The following is a 21,890-nucleotide window of genomic DNA, read 5'->3' as shown; positions in this document are numbered from 1 at the left end:
AACTGTCTTTAAAAAAAAAAAAAAAAAAAAAAAAAAGTATCACGTTTTCTCTTAGGTTGCTTAGATGTTCTTCTAATATCAACTCTTAACTAATCTTTTTGCCTCTAATTGAAATGCTTACTAAATCCTAATACCTATGTGGGACGGTGTCTGAAATTTCTGCTGGTCCATTGCTCTGTTTTTCTTTCCATACACTAGTACTAAATGATTACTTGAAAAGTATTTTTTTTTTAATATCTGGTGAGGCATGTGCCGAACCACACCATCATACACAATATACTTTTGTATTGATTACAAAGTTCTTTCTAGTTCTGGTATTTTATGGCTATAGATTGACAAAGATTAGGCATTTTTAACAGACTATCTGAAGTTCCTGAAATTTTTGTTCAAGAATAAGAAACTATTCATCTTATTCAATGTTGTTCCCAATATTACCAAGTAGTATCTAGGAGAGACACAATAATATATTTGCAGAAAGAATAAGAAGTAATTTTCCTAATAAACCTGCAGTTGGAGACAGACCTCTATAAAATCTCTGCTGTTGTCAATGTTTTAGGAAGTAACACATGTGAGAAAGCATTATTCAGGATCTAGCACATAGCAGGAATCTGATACTTAAAAGTTTTATCTTATTATCCTTACACTTAAATTCTCAAAAATTTTTTAACTCTGGAAACACATCACTTTAAATAGAAAGTGTGGGAATTTAAAAATATCTAACCGGTTTTTTTACTTTTTCAGTAGACAAATTCATCATAAACCAAATTAGGAAGGCAAAATTAATTAAATTCACAAGATAAGTCTTAAAGACCTATATTTTTCTTGTTATCTCCATATTGTCCCTGACTAATGGAATTATATCCACTGGCTGACAAATAATTAGATGTCTCTGCTTCTAATTACTAAGAAAATTAGGGCATTCTGCCTAGACCATACATATATTTTCTATAACAGAAATTCCAAGCATGCATTTGGGGGACTATGTCATTCTATTATTGCTTTAGATACATGGCAGGGTTCTTTTAGACTAAGCGGTAATTGAAAATTTGCTTAAATTACTTTTATTCTAAAGAAATTTTTTTTTCCATTTATGTTGGAGAATGACTCATACCACAGAGAACCCGCGTTTTGGAATAACAGCCACTTACATTCACAACATCCTATGATATTCAATATTCGAGTCAACTTTCTAGAGTAAGAGATTGTATTTCCTTTATTTTTGGACTGAAATGAAAGGCATCCTTCCTTCTCTGGTGCAAGAGGGACTCACACTCTCCTGCTTATGAATTGCATGTTTTGCTGCCAGCAACACTTTAGCTGCTGAAATATTCATAAAAGAGCCTGGGCTTGTGTTGCAGTGATTCACATGAGGGGAAAAGGAAAGCTGTTATTTTGAATGTAGGGGTGAACTTGAGCTCAAGTAAAGCTTTGGCACTGATTTTAATTTTGAGGAAAACCAAAGATAATGGAAGATAGTTTTTCCTGGTTAGAGCGCTGAATTTCAAAGTTGGGTTTTGAGTGAGCTGCTCAGTTGTAATTCCTGATGCAGAAGTTTCAAGAGGCAGCAGGAGAAATCAATATTCATATGAGGCCGAGAGTAAAAGGCTGGCCCGTCCCAATCTTCAGGTGGTCTTCCCTTTGCATAGGGGCCTGAGGGCAGCAAGGAACTGCATCGCAGGCAGCTGTGATGCACCTGGCATCTGAATTCAAAGATGACATTGGCCCTGACTTCATTCCCTTCCAGCCAGTCCTAGCATTGAATGCTCACTGCTGAAATTTATAAAATGTGACATTCAAATGCCTTAAGACACCGTGTGTCTGTGTTTATAAATACCTACACATGCCTGTGTGAATAGTGTGTACGCAACAGGGACGGGACAGCCAAACACCTGCTTTCACTATGCTGTACAATTCCACTTGGCGTTCTATGATTTTTCTGGGAGTATTTTAGAATCAGTTCCTTCTACAATTTCGTATTTATGCTTCAGTGCCACAGTTATTAGAAACACCTGAAGTCTAGCTGAAGCATTGCTTTATTTCCCCTGCTCCCCTTTAATTGATAAAGATGTTGAGAGAAAGGGATCCTTTATTGAAGACGAACCTGTATTCCTTGCTAATGAGCCAATTCCCTTGTCACCCCTGACAGGAAAGATGCTACTGTTGTGCATTTGCAATAGTTAAGATGCTAGAGAGGGAAAAATGTTACACGTGAACATCTAATAGCAGCAGAAATCATACACAGGTTTTGCCCTTAAAGGTAGCTGGGATGTGAGTAAATGTGCATTGTTCTGGTATCGCAAGACAAATTTTGAAAATTTCTAGAGCTTATTGTTGATACAACCCCTTCACCAATTTAAAGACTGAACACCTTTGAGATTTTACTTTTAGGCAATTTGACTTCCCCAGTCTAGACCCCAGAGAAATCTCCTGAGCACATATATCAAGATGAGCCTGGGAGTGTCACATGCAACCACCGTTATGCTAACACGGAGCAGGCAGATGGAGGAGAACCATATTAAACAAAACCCAGGGCTCTGTGGGGCAAAGACAAGACTACATTCGTTTTGACAGCTCTCATTTGAAGGAGGGGTTAGAGCCTCTGCTTTGCTGGTGTCTTCTAGTCTCTGGACTCCCAGGAAAACACTTCCCGGAGCTCCTCCTATCCCGTCCCCTCCTAGTTCACTTCTGACTTATATTTAAAACTGCATGGGGAGCTTTTTCTTGCGGGGAGTATGTTTCTCATGGTACATATGGTGTGAAGATCGCAGAAGAGAAATGCGAGCACCTACGACAAATACTAACAATAAATACTACATGAACCCAGAGATGCAGGACGGCCCCTGGGCGTTAACAGGTGAAATGCCCATCAGTCCCTGACACGGGCAGGCTTCCACATTGGCATCCTCATGCCTCTTTGTGCTTGGATCAGATAGATGGGTATGGCTCCAGGCAAGTTCTCTGGTTTCAGGGACAGGCACATCCTGGGGAGAGGCATATGTCTTCTCTGGCCATGCAAACTGAAAGACGGCGTAAAGAATGGAGTTGATTGATCCAAACAATGGGAAGATACAAGGTCTGTGACCCTTACCTCTGAATTTCATCATAAGACTGCTTTTCAGCTTTCAGGATATGGGCAATCATTGTAATGTGGTGTTTACTGTGTGTGTTTTAATTGCAATTATTCATGTTAAGCTGGTTAAAATGCACAGAATAAGAGCTAAAGAAAGAAAAAATAAAAGCTGAGTGACTTAATGCTACTGTGTGTACACGCTGAAGTTGGCTTTCTGTTTACAGAAGGGTCAGCAGATCAGGCTGCTGAAACTGTGCAAAAACCATGAAACATCATTAAATCATTCTGGCTTACTCTAATGAATAAGGTGGTTCAAACCCCAGAAACAGGGCTGAAGGATCCATCCATACATTTATGATACAAAATAGGAGCTTGTACTATAAGAATCCAAAAAATCAATGAAAATTGGGAACTAAATATTATAAATATTCGCCCAAAATTATTGAAAAAAATGTTAATGTCTTTTATTTGGGAAAAATATCAAATACTTCTAAACTGAAAGGAAATGTTAATAGTTCTTTTTCATATGCCAGAGAAAAGGGGAGAAACACATTTCCAGTTAGAAAAGTAACTATTTCCAGCTAGAAAAATAACTAAGATTATGGTTATTCATAATAAAATAACATTTTAAGAGATCATGTAAGACGTTCGGTCAAATTTGAAGTGAATTTTTAATTGTACTAAACAAAGCACTAAGCAGTTTTTATTTATTAATTTTCAGTAATGGCCATATTTCCTCCCATAGTAACATTGTATGATGTGTTCACTAACATTTGTTTGATAAGATTAGGGTAGGTTTAAAGAAAAATCACTTTTTTGTGTGTGTTTGCAAAATTAAAGACAGCTAGGATTTGCAATTGTACAGTAGTAAAGGTAAATAGTAACATTTCTCAACTCTCTTTGCCTAAGTTCAGACACAATACTGTTGTGTCTAAAAACAACAATATCATTGAGGATAAAAACATTTAATTTTTAGAACGTGCATTTGACAGTGATTAAGACCTATATTGCGAGTTGATTAATTTGACATAAAATTAAGAATGCTATTCCTAGTGTAAATGGTGCTTTTCCTATAAATGAGGAAAGAGAAAACAGGTATTTCAATTTTCTTTTATGCCTAGCTTGTAATTCTTTCATTAAAAGCACTAATTTGTTTACCTACACTAATTTTTCTGCCAAGCTACTTATTTTACTATTATTTAACGGAAAGTGCTCTTTTTAATAATTTAGAGAGTCTTCTCTGTAAGGCATGAGAGAAATGAGTTACTTGGATGAGATAATCCTCAGCATTTTGCTGGAGATTCCAAACCTTGTGTTCGGTATTGAAGGTGACCTTTCCTGTGTGGGGATGGAAAGTGGAATATGTCTATTAAGGAGTTGATGAACTCTAACTGATAGAAATGTGACTTGCCATGTTGGATTTTGTACAGCAGAAAAAACATGACATTCACAATTACCCTTCTCTCTAACTCTTCAAATTCCTTTCAAATCAATCAAGCTATATTACCACCAATTTAGAGTACAAATGTTATTAGGTCATTATTTCAGTGAAGGATTCTATGAAATTATCTTCTAGATGTCAATAATTTGAAAAAAAAAAAAAAGGCAAAGCGTGATCATCCATTGAGTGCACTGAAGAAAACCTTCTCAATCTGATTCTTTACAGAAGTTTGCTTGATCTCATTAAACACGTTCTTCTCTATCGCCGTCCCACCATGGAACTGCTCACTTGTATATTTCCCAATCCTTTTTTTCTTTATTTGAGAAAGTGTCTCGCTCTCACTCTGTTTCCCAGGGTGGAGTGCAGTGGTGCAATCTCCTGGCTTACTCCCAGCTTCAAACCATCCTCTCATCTCAGCCTCCCCAGTACCTGGAACTACAGACATGAGCCACTGTAGCTGGCCCTATCTATCTATGTATTTATTTATTTATTTATTTAAGTTTAATGACACTGGAGCTGTCATCTACTCCTACTCATTTCTGCGTCTCAGAGAACTAAGAATCAGAATGAGCCAGCTGGGTTAGAAAACCATAAACCACAGTTCAAAACCCAAGTAGGTGGAGCTAAAGATCTGAAGTCATCCTAGTCAAGGGCCAGAGGGAGCCAATAAGAGAAAATATTCAAGGGAAACTGAAAGCATTTGGCTGAAGAGTTCCTGAGCCAGGGCTCAGACTGTATGGACTGTCTTGGGACTTTCTGGATGGTGGTGGGAAAATTAGCTCCTGAAAATGATGGGCTGGAGGCAGGCTGGGCACGCCTTGGTCACTGGAACAGATCTCAGCAGGGCTGGGAGCGGAATCAAGTAAATGGCTGTCTGACAGTCATCCAAATCAATCAATAATGATCAATTACACCTGATTTCCGGACTGCTGGCTGCTTCCTGTGTGATCCTGGGTTAGTGAATGAGTGGGACAGCCCCAGGGATCCATTTTCCATTGCACAGCTTGTCATCTGGTGACAGAGCTTTTATGACTTGTGTTGCAACATTATTGAACTTAGACCAGTGGTTCCTGAACATCAGGTTTTCAGGTACCATCTTCGTGATGCCTGCTCTATTGAAACTGTACAGAGCAGTGCCTGCCAATGGAAATGTAATAGAAGCCAGTAATGTAATTTTAAATGTCCTAGTAGCTCCGTTCAAAAGTCAAACAGATAAATGATTACATTTTTTAGGATATTTATTTAATCCGGTGTACTGAAAATAGTATTATTTCACCATGTCTCTGGCCACATTGCAAGTATTCACTGAGCACATGTGGCTCAGGGAAACATGCTAGAAGCACAGAATATTTACTTTAATTAAACTTAATATTTTTCACTTTAAAGTTTTTACTCTGAATGGAAATTTTATGTCATCAGAAAAATAGTTAAGTTTGAGGTGATAAACGTTTTTTCTACCATTTACCGTTCCTTATCTACTAAAATGAAATAGAGTATCCATTTGTATACTACTTAAATTCATCTTAGATGATACTAGTGATACATGTACCAGATATGGAAAAATCGAAATGAACCAATTAAAGTTAGTTATAGAAAGCTCTATATCTCAGAAAGAATTATTTTCCCTGAAATCTCTTAAAAAATGATGTAAGAAGTCATAATTTCCATAATCCATTCTGAAAAGCAAGAAAACTAAAGCATGAAATTAGAATGAAGTTTCAGCCAGCTTGCCTTGTCCACAGCCATTTTTCATTTTTCAATTGTCTCTGCCATGTTCTAGCATTACTCATCACAGTGTTTCAGCTCACATTTACTCACATTACTTTGCTGACTGAAAGATTTAAGACCAGGCTGACCAACATGGTGAAACCTTATCTCTACTAAAAAAATACAAAAATTATCCAGGAGTGTTGGCACCCGCCTATAATCCCAGCTACTCAGGAGGCTAAGGCAGGAGAATCACTTGATCCTGGGAGGCAGAAGTTGCAGTGAGCCGAGATCGTGCCACTGTACTCCAGCCTAGACAACAGAGCAAGACTCCGTTTCCAAAAAAAAGAAAATTAAAAAAAAAAAAGAAAAAGATTAAAGATTAAACAATTACATAGTGATGTTTTTTGTAGATTCCCTTCAACTTTCTAAATACACATTTTGCCAACTGTAAATAATGAGAATTTTATTTTTCTGTGATGAAAGGCCCTAATACAGATATCCATGAAGCTCAGAATACCTGAAACAAAACAAATATGCAGAAAACCACATCTAGGATATCACAGCCAGAATACTTAGAGACAAACGTGACAAGCAATGATAAATGATAGTTGGTGTATCCTCAGAATCAATGTGGACTGCTCCATAGAAAAACTATTTTGAGACTGATGGGACGGTGGGCACCTCATTAGGTCTAGGATGTGGTGATCTGGTGTTCTGGAGATCAGTGATGAAAAATGCAAATATTTGAAAATATTCTTTCTTCGCCATTTATGAAAATATTGGCATATTATCTTAGAACCAGAGCATGGCCTTAGGAACGAATAGCACATTGTCTATGGTAGCCATGTGTGTTACTTCTGCTTGAAATCTTCCCCTACCCCCAGTTTTCTCCATCGCCTAGTGCAAGGAGACTTAGAAATGCATTATTATAAATTCAGCCCCTAGACTTTAGGTGTTGACATTATTTGAAGTGCAAATAGTGCCTAAAAGTGAAAACTTTAAGATTTTATTTTATTAAGTAACTAAATTCATTACATACCCCAAACTAACAGATTTTGATTTGAGAAAAAATTACAAGGGCATTGGGTTGGATAGGGAGCTGGGAATGAATGCACCATAATTTATGAACACATTAACCTTTTACCTAAGTAGTAGTTATCTGGTATGGTTTGGCTGTGTCCCCACCAAAATCCCACCTTGAATTATAATAATCTCCAAGTGTCCAGGGTGGGGCCAGGTGGAGATAATTGAATCACAGGAGTGGTTTCCACCATACTGTTCTCCTGATAGTGAATAAGTCTCATGAGATCTGATAGTTTTATAAACGGAAGTTCCCCTACTGTGCACAAGCTCTCTTGCCTGCCACCATGTAAGACTTGACTTTGCTCCTCATTTGCCTTGACCCATGATTGTGAGGCCTCCCCAGCCATGTGGCACTACGAGTCAATTATACCTCTCTCATTTCTAAGTTACCCAGTCTCAAGTATGTCCTTACAGCAGCATGAGAATGGACTAATACATTATCCTAAGTTAATATATTGGCACACATTTAAAATTATGTTTTAAATTTTCCATAATGCTGATATCTATTATTAAATGCATTATTTTTATTTCTTGTTTCACTTTTTCACATATTTGTTCTTTGAAAGGCTGTAATATTTGATCTTTTGTCTTTTTTTAATATTTTTTCCTAATACTGCAATATCCAATGCAAACATTGAACGTGTACTTGCTCTTCTTGCCATTCTTTTTTATTCCTATCAATCACTCTGTGACAGTGCTACTTCATTCAGTAACAGGTAAACACTGAGCGGGTAATCATGTGTTTCAATTTCTAATTTCTTTCTTATGTGAGTCTACTTACTAAAAGTCATAATAGCTTAGTTTTGTCTTCCTTCCTTCCTTCCTTCCTTCCTTCCTTCCTTCCTTCCTTCCTTCCTTTCTTTCTCTCTTTCTCTCTTTCTCTCTTTCTTTCTTTCCTTTTCCTAGACAGCATCTACTCTGTCTCCCAAGTGGAGTCCAGTGACGCGATCACAGCTCACCATAACCTCGACCCAGGCAAAAGTGATCTTCCCATCTCAGTCTCTCAAGTAACTGAGACCACAGGTGCCCGCCACCATGCCTGGCTAACTTTTGTATTATTATTATTATTATTATAATATTATTATTGGTAGAGATGGGCTTTTGTCGTGTTGCCCAGGTTGAGCTGCAGCTCCTAGGCTTGAGTGACATTACCATCTCAGCCTCCCAGAGTGGTGGGGTTACATACGTAAGCCACTGTGTCTGGCCTGATAGTTCAGTTTTCTTAACCACGTTAAAAATATATCTAGGATCTTAAACTGACACTTTTAATTAAGAAAGCTTGCATTCATTTATTCATTAATATGTCAACTTTTTCAAATTAAAAAGTACATTAAATTTATATTAAACATTAATCATTAGTTAATTTATTAGATTATCCATAACACTTTCTTTTAATGAATAAGCAGTTACCTGCCAGTGGCAGCGACAGCATTTGTGTTCTGGTGTTGGGAATGGCCCACCATATGGCATCCTGCAGGCACGCTGGGAAGAAGCAGTGCGTTGGGTGAGGTCTCACCAGGAGACTGTCCCTGCTGCTCACTGCACAACCCTGGGAAAGCTGCTTAACTTTTTCAGACCTTGGTTTCCAAAGCTATATTAAGAGTCCTGTGGAGCTGAGCTATCTGAAGGCATAGTCCATCCTTAAAGGTTTCTTACTACTTGTTCCATAAAGAGTAATGGATCATTTAAAGAATAAGATCATCAGACGCTATTTCACCTCGACCTCCGATAAACCTTCCTCAGTAGTTTAATGTGAAATGATGAGGAAGCAGCTTCCACTGAAGATGAGCTTCCAAAGATGAAAAGAAAATACCACTAGTTTAACATTTTGCACGAGTTTTCTAATCCTGAGAAATATGAGCACGCTGTTCTGAAACCTGGGTAACCACAGCATATTTAACCATTTGTTTTTAAGACAATGGTGTGCAGGCCTGGCGTGGTGGCTCACGCCTGTAATCCCAGCACTTTGGGAGGCCGAGGTGGTCAGATCACAAGGTCAGGAGATCGAGACCATCCTGGCTAACACGGTGAAACCCCGTCTCTACTCAAAATACAAAAAATTAGCCAGGCGTAGTGTTGGGCGCCTGTGGGCCCAGCTATTCGGGAGGCTGAGGCAGGAGAATGGTGTGAACCCAGGAGGCAGAGCTTGCAGTGAGCCGAGATCCAGTCACTGCACTGCACTCCAGCCTGGGTGACAGAGTGAGACTCTGTCTCAAAAAAAAAAAATAAAAAAGACAGTGGTGCAGAACTCAGAATGGCCTCACGTATTAACTGAGGAGAATGTGCCTCCCTGCCCTGAAGGGTCAGCCAACCTGATCACATCAGCGGGCTTGCTCAGGTCTCCTGGAGAAGCTGTAAACACACAGTGTCACACCAAATGTGTCAATACGTCTATTACTCTTTCATGTTTGTCTATTGCCAAAGGCTTACTTTGATCTTAAAACATATAATTTTTTTCTTACAAAAAATGTTAAGACATAACCTAGTTCATCCTCTTCTGTATCACAATGCCAAGGTTTCTCATTCTTTCTGATTTTAATTCCCTGCTTTCAAAATCCCTATATTCCGGTGATTTTTTTCCTACTGTGAAAACAGAAACAACCAGAAGGAGCGAAGAGGGAGTTTTTTCCTAAATATACAGCCATCAGTTACCTGGGAGCCACAGACAGCATTTCTGCCTCCCTGTGACTTGCACCTGGGCACAGGTGTCACTTCTGCACCACAAACTATTCATGTAAACAGCTGTTATTGGAACTTGGCTTCTGGATTGGTGAGCAAGTCATTCCTTCTAAGAGAGAAAACAATACTTTCTGTAACCTGCTTATCTAGAGCTTCCTGAATGTGCTTATCATTTATCCTACCTCAAAGAGGTTAAAAGTCACTCATGCAGCCATGGTAGGTCATGCTATTTAAAGCAACAGTGAAACGAGAACGACTTGGATCTTTTTGGACTCAGGAGCCTTGACTGCAGCCCCCACAGCCAACACCACGAGCACAGGTCAGGAAAACTGGTGTGTGAATCGTGATGTCCACTTTTCTTGTCTGGTCTGGAATCAGTGCACATTAAAACTGTCAGTTCTTGTAAATACAAAGGGCTCTGACCTCTCTCTGCCTACCTCTGAATTCAATGTCGTTTTCTCTTGTACATATGAGATTGTGCTTCCTGCAGACACAATTGCAATCATCCAGAGAAAAGCGTGCCTTTAATGTATGCATCAAGTGTCTTTCACATTTCCGTCTTTCTAACAAGCATCCCCTTAAGAATCATGTGACCAATGTAAAAGAAGAGGTTATGAAAAGAGTTCACACGTGAGAAGGTTGCAGGCTCATCTCTTATGAAACATGTCACTATAGATCCCTCACATAATATACCCCTACTGCAAAGGGGAGGGCAAATGACACGATAAAACCTGCAAAAGAATGACCAGAGGGAATGTCTCATCTTCTATGCTCATCATGATCATCATCATCCTTAGGATGCTTCCAACTAGTATTAGACATTGAGAGAAAACCACAAATGAATAATGTATGTGTAGATGGAAAACAGAACGCGCCTTGGCCATCTTGGGTTAACCAAAGTCACTCTTTCATCTGATCCCCCTCTCACATATACATTCAAAGAAAAATAAGCATACAGGCATTGCTCCTTAGAACAGATTGACAAAGAACTCCTTGGGGTAGGGTGGGGATTGGGTTGGAAGTGCATAACTTGTAAGGCCAGAATGTACACATATACAATTATATATATATAATATGTATATATAAAATATATACACATGTGTATATATATACGCTAGCTCTGTGTGTATATATATATGTAGTGTGTATATGGATAAATATAGTTTGTACATACATGAAGTTGAGCTCTTTTTCTTTAACATTTACTGAAACATAAAAATGATAAACACCTCATACTAGGAAAATGATCAGAGCTTCTTGCCAATTAACCGTGGACCAGAATTACCTTAATCTTTACTGTGTTCCTTTTTGTAAGAGGGGCACTAAGGGCAGAGGAGCAGGCTGGCTGGACTAGCACACTATTAGCATTCACTGCATGTCCCGTGGTTGAGAAGAGCCCATGGGAACAATTTGCAACCTTTGCTAATCATTCTTTATAGATTTACCAACATATTTGCAGCATCTAAGGAAGTAAAAATCCTTACTGTGACCATGAGAAATTCCACGTGTTGTTTGCGCCTGTGCCTGGATTCCCCCTTGCTCTTCTGCTTCTATCCACTTGCATCGTTTTGCATCTCGAGTACCAACCTTTATCTGATCATGTTCCTGAGGTAGACTCCAAGTTCCTGATACCAAGTCTTCGTGACCTACATTCCTGGCAACATTGTTCAATGGGTGTTGGATTTTTCCCAATGCTGGAGCATTTTCTTTCTGTCTTATTTACTGAATGGCTTTGTGTTTGTGTACACACACATGTGCATGGCTTCAGTATATTCTGCAGTGATACGCTATCCATATAAGCGAATATAGTGACTTAGGGTCTTGATTCATTGAGGAATACTTGCATTTTTCAACAGGGAATGCTGGAATACTGAAAATACTTTAACCTTTCAAAGCCCGGTAATTCTGGAATTTGGATTTTCAGGTTGAATAGCTTGGTGTGATGTAAGTCATTTATTTGGGCATGTGCCCATCTAACAGGCCAATCTATGTGGTCTATTTTTATAGGGTTTTGTTCTCACCTGGGCTTAAACTATTATCATTGCAACTGTTTTGCAGACTATAAAGTCTTGTGAGCATACAAATGGCTCTTGACTTTGCATATTTACCACTCATGTGACAATTCATGAATCTGTATTACTTATTTCAATGAAACAGTGCTAGCCTAATGATGCTCTTCTGGAATCTGCACATCCGTAAATCTCAGCAGTAGGCTTTTAACCATGATAATTAAAGCAGGAGTTGCTGTGAATTACCTGAATCCTGAAATACTCCCTAAAACTCACCGTTGCCTGTGGTACCTGCACAGAAAGCCTGCTTGGATTTATGGCCCTGGCATGGTCACCTTTGGTAAGTCACATGGCAGAAAACCACAGGATGTACCATGCTGGCTGATTTGCTTTTCCTCACTAACTGTATATTCAATGTCTATTTCTGGTAAGTACCAGTCCGTTATAAATCATTGTATTCCAAGTCCTTGGACACAATACTTTTAATCTAGAAAACAACCTTTTTTTTTCTTTCTTGGATTAGTTATCAGTCTTAGAAATAGCAATAATTCAGTTCCTGATGCATGGTGACAGATGCTCATAATCCCAGCTACTTGGAAGGCTAAGGCTAGAAGATCATTGAAATCCAGGAGTTCCAGGCTGCAATGAGCTATGATCGTGCCATCGCACTCCAGCCTGGGTGTCCGAGTGAGACCCTGCCGCTGAAAGAGAAATAAATAATAAACAGCAAGAATTCAGATGTTGAATGTGCTGCTGTTTCTTCTCATGAAATGTTTTGAAAACTCAAGAATGTAAAAGTTATGGGACACACAAGAGAGAGGAGCGCAGATCAGCTTTTCAGTGTTTGGGGCTCAGTGTGGCCATGAGCATAATCTTCACCCTCCTTCATTGCTGCCTTTCTTTTCTCTTTCACCTTCTGCAGCATTCCCAAGCTCTATTAATTCCTGCAGAAGCAAGAGAGCTGTAAGATCACCTGTTGGTGATGACTCTTCACCTCTGAGATCTCTAGGTAGGCTTCCTTAGAAAATGTTTTAAGAAGCTCAGATTCCTGCTTCCACTAATGCGGGTATCTCGATCTTTGAGTTGAATTTTCTGAAACCTGTTTTTTTCTTGTACTAGTTCTGAAAAGTAAGACACAATTTTTTTCTGCCTTGAGATATATCACAGGTTGGACCCTCTAGAAGCTGACTTTGAGGGGGATATTGGTGTTTTGGATTTTTATTGGAGTTATCACTGGGCAGAGAAGGCAAGACTGAGAAGAGAGATAAGTTAAATGTCCCTTCAAATAAGACAAAACATTAGCTAACCTCCCATGGAGTTTCTGGAGTGGAAATTATTTGCCACAGTTGTCCCGAACAGTTTTGACCATTATGGAATTTTGCAACTGGTCATTGGATGCGAGTGGCCCCGAGAACTGCATGTTATTGCGTGAGGATGCTCTTGTAGGCTGAGGCCACACCTGATGGAGCAGACAACTGGGAAGGTGCATCTTTGATGGGGGATCTGAGAGGAATGGTGGCATGGCTCCATGTCTGCCACAAAGAAAGTGAGGTCCTATTGTGAAAGTACTCCACACTTTGAATGTAAGACTTTTTTTGATCTCTCAATAAACATTTGCTATTTTCTTTATGTCATAATATAATTAGTGAAGCAGTAATGAGTAGGTAGAACATAGAGGATTTTTAGGGCAGTGAAACTATTCTACATAATACTATACTGATGGATACATGACATTATATATTTTCCAAAACCCATAGGATGTACAACACCAAGAATGAACTCTAATGTAAACTATGGACTTCAGTGAACAATAAGATATCAATATTGGCTTAGCCATTGTAACAGATGTACCACTCTAGTGCAGGATGTTGATAGTGGGGGAGAGTTTGTTTAGGTTTTGAGTATTCAGGGAGCATTTATTAGTCTGTTCTCACTCTTGATAAAGACATACCTGAGACTGGGTTATTTATAAAGGAAAAAAGGTTTAATTGACTCACAGTTTCACATGGCTGGGGAAGCCTCACAATCATGGCAGAAGAGCAAGGGGCGTCTTACTTATCATCAAGCAAGGGAGAGCATGTGCAGGGAAACTCCCCTTTCTAAAACCATCAGATCTCATGAGACATATTCACTATCACGAGAACAGCATGGGAAAGATCCATCCGCATGATTCAATCACTCCCAAACAGGTCCCTCCCAAGGGATGTGGGAATTGTGAGAGCTACAGCTCAAGATGAGATTTAGGTAGGGACACAGCCAAACCATATCAGAGCATATGGAAACTCTGTACTACCTACTCAATTTTCCTATGAGCCTGAAACTGCTCTAAAAATAAAATCTTTCAAAAAATGATTAAAAAATGGCAAGGTGTATCTAAATACAACAGACTAAAAACAGCATTGCAACATTGCAATCATGAATTTGATTTGCTAATGTGAAATACACAACTTTATGACTGGAAGGGCATGCATGAATTTAGCCATGTTTCTGATTTTGCACATAACGTTCTTTTGAACATTTGTGCAAAGGACAAGTGTATAAAACTTAAATGTGATCAGACAAACAAACAAACAAAAATCACTCACCCATACATCAACTCTGTGCAAATAAGAACACCTCTCTGGTCAGGAGGTTTAGAAGATGGAGCTTCTTCCTGTGGGTAGGAAGCAAGTGTAGCACTTGATAAGCTGGGAAGTCCTGGCAGCTTTATGTAATGGACAAACTGCAACCATATGGAATGCAGACTAAATCAAATTCACTTGGTGACTTCTGTACTTATATGATGAATCACTCAACACCAGAGCTTCTGTGGTTCTTGGTCTTCTCATAGTCAACCTCTATTCCACCTCAGCCACCCACTTTCAGTAGAGTTGAGAGTGACCAGTAGCTGGGCCATTTCTAAATGTTCACTTGAAGAATCCTGAATTGTCAATGAGAACACATAGACACATGGTGGGGGAAAATACACACCGGGGCCTGTTGGAGAGGGGAGGAGGCAGAACAGCAGGAAGAACAGCTAATGGACGCTGGGCTTAATACCTTGGTGATGAGATGACCTGTGCAGCAAGCCATCATGGCATACGTTTACCTATGGAACAAACCTGCCCCTGTACTCCTGAACTTAAAAAAAAATTTAAAAAGAGAAGAATCCTGCCTTCTCAGTCTCATTTCCTACTCTTCCAGCTGGGTTTCTCCAGCTATTCATCAATTTCCAAACCACTCATTCTCTCACTTTTTGCCATCTTTACATTTGCATTGTCTTCCTGTTGAGAGCTCATGGTTTGGACGTAAACCATTCCTGTGAAAGCATTTTTAACTTCCTTACTCATTTCTTTGATTATTGTATTCACCTTCCAATGCAGAGCCCACTTAATTATCTTCTTACAACAAACAGCTGAACATTGTTGAAAAAAAAAGCTCTCAAAATCATTTCAATTGACCTTGCTTGAAATTTATAATCAAAAATATCAAATAAGCGCTTGGCATGTGCCAGATCTATCTACAATAAGAGGAGAAAGACAAAAAGGGAGACAGGAAGTGAGAGCTAAAATAAGGAAGAAACAAAGGATTAAAAAAAAAAAAAAGAGGAGGAGAAAGAGGAAGAGGGGCAAGTCTTTTCTTCCTCCACACTGTAAGCATTGCTCTCCGCTGGCTGAAACAGTGGGTCTTTTGTTGTCCTCATCAGAATAACAGAGAAGCATGAAGAAGAAAGAGCACCTTTTAGATCATGCTGGATTGATTCAATCCAGAAAAGATGATGTACTGTTAGTGAAGGGAATAATAGACCATGAATGACCAGTGTGGTAGATAAAAGCGAATTTATTTGCAACATGCCAAAAAGTTTATTGGTCTGAAATGACTTCTGGAACAACTAACTTGACAGAGGGAAAACAAATGGCAGCTGTACCATGCCCAGAGTTTGCATTTCTTTACCTCCTCAGATTTGTTCTTGGATTCGCCAAGCACTCGTCCTATTTTTCACACGTTTTGCCATCACCTGTCATATCCCCTGGACAGTTTGCAGAAGCAACAAAACGTAGACTAGGGTCATGGATTATGAGTCCGGAAAACATTTGTCTAACATATGGCTTAGATTATTTTTTCTGTGTCTGGAAAATTAGGAGGATTCTAACCTACACGGTACACAAAGAATATAGGCACAAGTATTTCCTGGTAAAGTCACAGGAAACTGTTACTCCAACATCATCAAATTTATTTGTATAACAGGCTGTAGATGTGTTCAGGTATTTAGAAAAGCCTCATGTCATGGGACTTCCAGATAGTGTATACCAGGAGAGTCGTTCAGAACAATGCCTGCTACCAGCCAAGAGTACCCGGTGCAGACGTGAACACTCAAGAAATATTGAATGCATTCAGTGAGCCAACTGCAAAATCAGAGTTGTCTCTTGTAATGTAATTAATTTAATAATTTATCTATAGGATATTTTGGTGCAAAATCATGTTGTTATCTTACAAAGCATCATAACACTTCACACAAGAGAACATTAGTTGACAATAAATAAGAAGATAAAGCAAAAGAAAATAAAGACAGGAAAATAATCTCTAAAAGTTAAGAAAAAAAGAAGTGTGATTTATGGATTACTGGAAAGTTTTAGATAAAGTTAGTAGCACTTTGAATATTATTTGAAAGTATAAGAATTCATCTTAGATTATTTTTCTGATAATTCTTAAGTCTCTATAGTTTGGTTGTTACATTTTCTGTAATCTCTTCTATAGAGATTCATATGAGACTGTTAAAAACAGAGTTGCAGGGATCATAGCTCAGTATGGGAAGGAATCACCTCCGGAATTGTCTCCTGGGAAGGTACGTCTGGTCTGATTTGGGGAATAGTTTTCTCCTCTTCTGTATGTCTAATTAGAATGCATGATTTTTGCTTTTTAAGGAGGTCACATATTAAAATTATTTTCACCATTGAGTGTGGTCATAATTTCTGAAAATAGTGACAGACATCAAACAAATTCTGCTGAAAAGGTTTCTGATGACAGCCAGCTGAAGAACCTGGGGTGGATTTTCAAAGCCATGATGAAGGGTCATCATACGTAGCTAATAAGATGACTGCAACTGACATTTCAGGGAAAAATTCCAGAAACTTAAAGATACAAAGCAGCATCATCAGGACGCAGCTATGATTTCTGCGGGTGGTCTCTTGGAAGGGGTTCTCGTGATGCACATGTGCTGCTGTGTTTACCTGAAAACGTCTCTGCAGGAGCCGCTTTAGATTAAGGAGGAAATAAGCAGGAAGAGCCGGTGAACCCTGGACCAGGAAAAAGATGTTAAAAGGACAGTGCTGGGAAAATTGATGACATTTAAAGACAGACTACGGATTGTATCCTATTATTGCATTAATATTAAATTCCTGGTTTTTGTGATAAAGTTTGTGGTTATGAATGAGGAGGAAAACCCTTGTTAGAAAATACACACTGTATTATCAGAGGGAATTAGAGACGCAGGGTAAGAGTGGCTTAAAGTTAGCCTCGAACGGTTCAGAAATACAATGTACATAATGTATAGCTCTGTGTGTATATATACATGCATCTGTATGTGTGCATATGTGTTTATGTGTGCATAGATATATAGAGATATATATAATGAGATAGAGAGGAGATGGAAACTAATGAAAACAAATATCGAACATTGGTGAATATGCATAAAACATGTTTAGGAGTTCCTTGTTCTATTCTTGTACCTTTTCTGTAAGTTTGAAATTATATCAAAACAAAAGTGGCTTTTTTTGTTTGTTTGTTTTGAGATGGCTTTTGCTTTTGTTGCCCAGGCTGGAATGCAGTAATGAAATCTTGGCTTACTGCAGCCTCTTTCTCCCAAGTGATTCTCTTGCTTCAACCTCCCAAGTAGCTGGAATTAAAAGCATGTGCTGCCATACTTGGCTAATTTTTATATTTTTAGTAGAGACAGGGTTTCACCATGTTGGTCAGGCTTGTCTTGAACTCCTGACCTCCAGTGATCCACCTGCCTCAACCTCCCAATGTGCTGGGATTACAGGCCTGAGCCACCATGTCCGGCCTCAAAATAAAAGTTTAAAACCCCAAATAACAAGAAAAAGTAGTGTTGGTGTGTGAATGTACATCTATGTGTGTCTATGCATGCATAACTCATGTGCGTGTCTAATTTGATAATACAAGTCATATATACTTGCACATAAAATTGGGAAAATAAAAGCAAAATCTGTACTCTCAACATTTTATTCTATCTAGTCACTGTTAGCACAAATTGAGCATCCTAGAGTCGAAAAGCCAAAATCTGAAATGCTCAAAAACTCAACACTTTTTGAGCCTGAATACGACCCATTAAAGGAGATGCTGCTCATTGAAGCTATTCAGATTTTAGATGTTCAGATTTGGGATGCTTAACTGGTATGATGCAAATATTCACAAATCTGAAAAAATCTGAACTGCACAACTGGTCCCGAGCATTTCGGATTATGTACAGGTCCCAACCTGTACATTAAGTGGTTTCTTCTAGAAATTAGATAGATAGATAGGTAGATAGATAGATAGATAGATAGATAGATAGATAGACAGACAGACAGACAGACAGACAGACAGATAGATAGATAGATAGATAGATAGATAGATAGATAGATAGATAGACAGATGCTTTGTTTTTGAGATGAGGTCTTGCTCTGGTGCCCAGGCTGGAATGCAGTGGCATGATCTTGGATCACTGCAGCCTTGATGTCTCAGACTCAAGCTATCTTTCCACCTCAGCCTCACGAGTAGGTGAAACTATAGGTGCATGTCACCACGCCCAGTTAATTTTTGTATTTTCTATAGAGACGGATTTTCACTACATTGCCCAGGCTGTCCTGAACTCCTGGCCTCAAGTGCTCTGCCTACCTTGGCCTCCCAAAGTGCTGGGATTGCAGACCTGAGTCACCACACTTGGACTAGAATATTTGTAAATGATAGATGGGTTAATAATTTTGAGATTTTAAAAATTAATTTCATGCCCAGTATTTTTATTTAACAGTTTTCTTAAAGTTTTTTTCCATGTAGTTAACTATTATGCATAATTCTGTGAGGAGGCAAAGTATTGCTTACTTGGGATCAGCTGCATTCAGCGAGCTGCTCTACTGACGCATGCTCTGGGAGGCAGGGCCACATGGTGACAGCTCACAGCCTCTGAGTCTGCTGACCTGTATTCTGAAGCCAACACTTCCTGGCTGTTGCAATGGTTAAATTTAATATGTGTCACCTTGGCTAGACTATGGTGTCCAGTTGTTTGGTAAAATTCCAGACTAAATGTTGATGTGAAGGTATGTCTTAGATGCAGTTAATATTTTCAATGAGTAGACTACAAGTAAAGCAGATGACTCTCCTTAATGTCAGTGAGCCTCAGCCAATGAGCTAAAGGCCTTACGAGAAATATACTGTCTGCCCAAGTAAGAGGGGATACTGCCTTGGGGGCTCCATCCTGCGGGTCTGCTCTGCCCACTTTGGAGTTGCCAGCACCCACAATCATGTGAGCCAACTTCTTAAAATAAATCTTTATGTCTGTGTCTCACTGTCTCTCTGTCTCTGCCTTTCTCTTTGTCTGTCACTTTCTTGTCTGTCTATACACACAAATCCACAGAAACATTATCTATCATCTATCTGTCTATCTACCTATCTATTTATCTATCATCTATTCTTTTTTACTGGAGAAACCTGGTTAATACAGCTGTGGACTTCAAGTAACTAGTTAAACATTTTTTGCCTAATTTTTTAATCTATAAAATAGAAATAATGAACCTATTTACCTCACAGAGTTGATACGAGAACAAGATGCATCATGCCTTTAATGTGCTTAGAATATATCTAACTGACCTCATAGCTCACGAGTGTGAGCTATTATCATTACAGCTATTTTAGTTCTTCATTTCCAGTGTGGAGACTGTATTTATAACATTAGAATATGCATTATTGTGCATACATCTCCCTATTAATTTCTGGATTATTTCTTTAAAATACATACCAGTGTCTAACCAGGGTCAGTTCCAAATCCCACATGCTGTGGTTTTTACCACCTGTCTGACATCCGCCTCATTTCACCATTACTAGCTCTATTGCCATTCCTCAAAATTAGCCATGCACTTCCCCATAGAAATTTGTTATTTTTGATCATGTCTCCTGTCCAGAAGCAAGGTATTACACAGGTGCATTTATTTGAGTTACATTATAATGGCTGTTTTCTTTTAAGACCATTCTAGATACTGGATGAAACAGAAGACTCATAACTTCCCCATTCATAGACTTTATTTTTTGTGATGATTTTGACTGATAAATCTGGATTACGTTGTCTGGCTTAGCTTAGAAATACAAAGACATACTCAAGTTTTCACAAATAATGGGGCTTGGTGTATGAAGAGAAGCAAGTAACAAGATGTTGTCTGTGAGCGGAGTGGCCAGGCCCAGCGGGCAGATGTGGGCATGTTGCTCAGGCAACCCCGGCCTTTGATTTTGCTATGAGGGGGTTTTCTCTTGTCCTTCATGAACACACTGGAGGATCTGGGGAATCCACCTGCCTCCCTTCTCAGGTTGTCTCTGCTTATCCCTGGATCCTCCTCTCCTACTTATCATCTGGTCTTTGGCTTCCTCACACCTTGACTGTGGGTTCTTCCCTGTGAGCATGCCCCATCCCCTGCGAGGGTGTTCCATGCCCTGCAAGTGTGCTCTATGCCCTGCGAGGGTGCTCCATCTCCTGTGAGGGTGCTCCAACCCTTACAAGGGTGCTCCATCCCCTGCAAGTGTGCTCTACGCCCTGCGAGGGTGCTCCATCCCCTGTGAGGGTGCTCCAACCTCTGCAAGGGTGCTCCATTCCCTGTGAGGATGCTCTATCCCCTGTGAGGGTGCTCTATCCCCTGTGAGGGTGCTCCATCCCCTGTGAGGGTGCTCCATCTCCTGTGTGGATGCTCCATCCCTTGCAAGAATGCTCCATCCCCTGATGCCTCCACTCTGTCCACAGAGAGGCTCCCGTGGGGACTGACTGGCAAAGGATACAAAATCTCAGTTTGTCAGAAGGAATAAGTTCAAGAGATAAATATTATACAACATAAAGACTAGGATCAACAACAATATATCATATTCTTGAAAATAAATGTAAATTTTAAGTATTCTCACAAAAAATAGTAAGTATATGAGGTAATGCATATGTTAATTAGCTCATTTTAGCCATTCTATGTTGAGATATTGTAGGTTCAATTCCAGACCACAGCAATAAAGCAGATATCTCAATATAGAAAGTCACACAATTTTTTTTTGTTTCCCAATGCATATAAAAGTTATGTTTACATTATACTCTTAAGTATATGAAATTAATATGTACGCTATTAAGTACTCTATTAAGCATGAGATAGCATTATGTTGTTAAAAACAAGGTACATATCTTAATTAGAAAATAATTTACTGTTAAAAATATTCTATGGTCTTTCTGAGCCTTCAGTGAATCATAATCAAGTTGCTGGTAGAGAGTCTTGCTTTGATGTTGATGGTTGCTGACTGATTGATGGTGGTGGTGGCTGAAGTTTGAAATGGTTTTGAGAATTTCTAAAAATAAGACAACAATGAAGTTTGCTGCATTGGTTGGCTCTTCCTTTTATGAAGGACTTCTCTGTAGCACACAATGCTGTTTGACAACCTTTTACCACAATAGAACTTCTTTCAAAGTTGGAGTTGGATCTCTTAAACCCTGCTTTATCAGCGAAGTGTATGTCATATTTTAAATCCTTTGTTGTCATTTCAATGATATTCACAGCATCTTCACCGGAAGTAGGTTTCAAGAAACTCTTTGCTCATCCATAAGAAATACGTCCTTATCCATTCACATTTTATCATGAGATTGCAGCAATTCAGTCACATCTTTAGACTCTACTTCTGATGC

This window comes from Chlorocebus sabaeus, chromosome 14 (genome assembly GCF_047675955.1).
Source record: "Chlorocebus sabaeus isolate Y175 chromosome 14, mChlSab1.0.hap1, whole genome shotgun sequence".
NCBI lineage: Eukaryota > Metazoa > Chordata > Mammalia > Primates > Cercopithecidae > Chlorocebus > Chlorocebus sabaeus.
Note: the sequence above shows the minus strand (reverse complement) of the source record.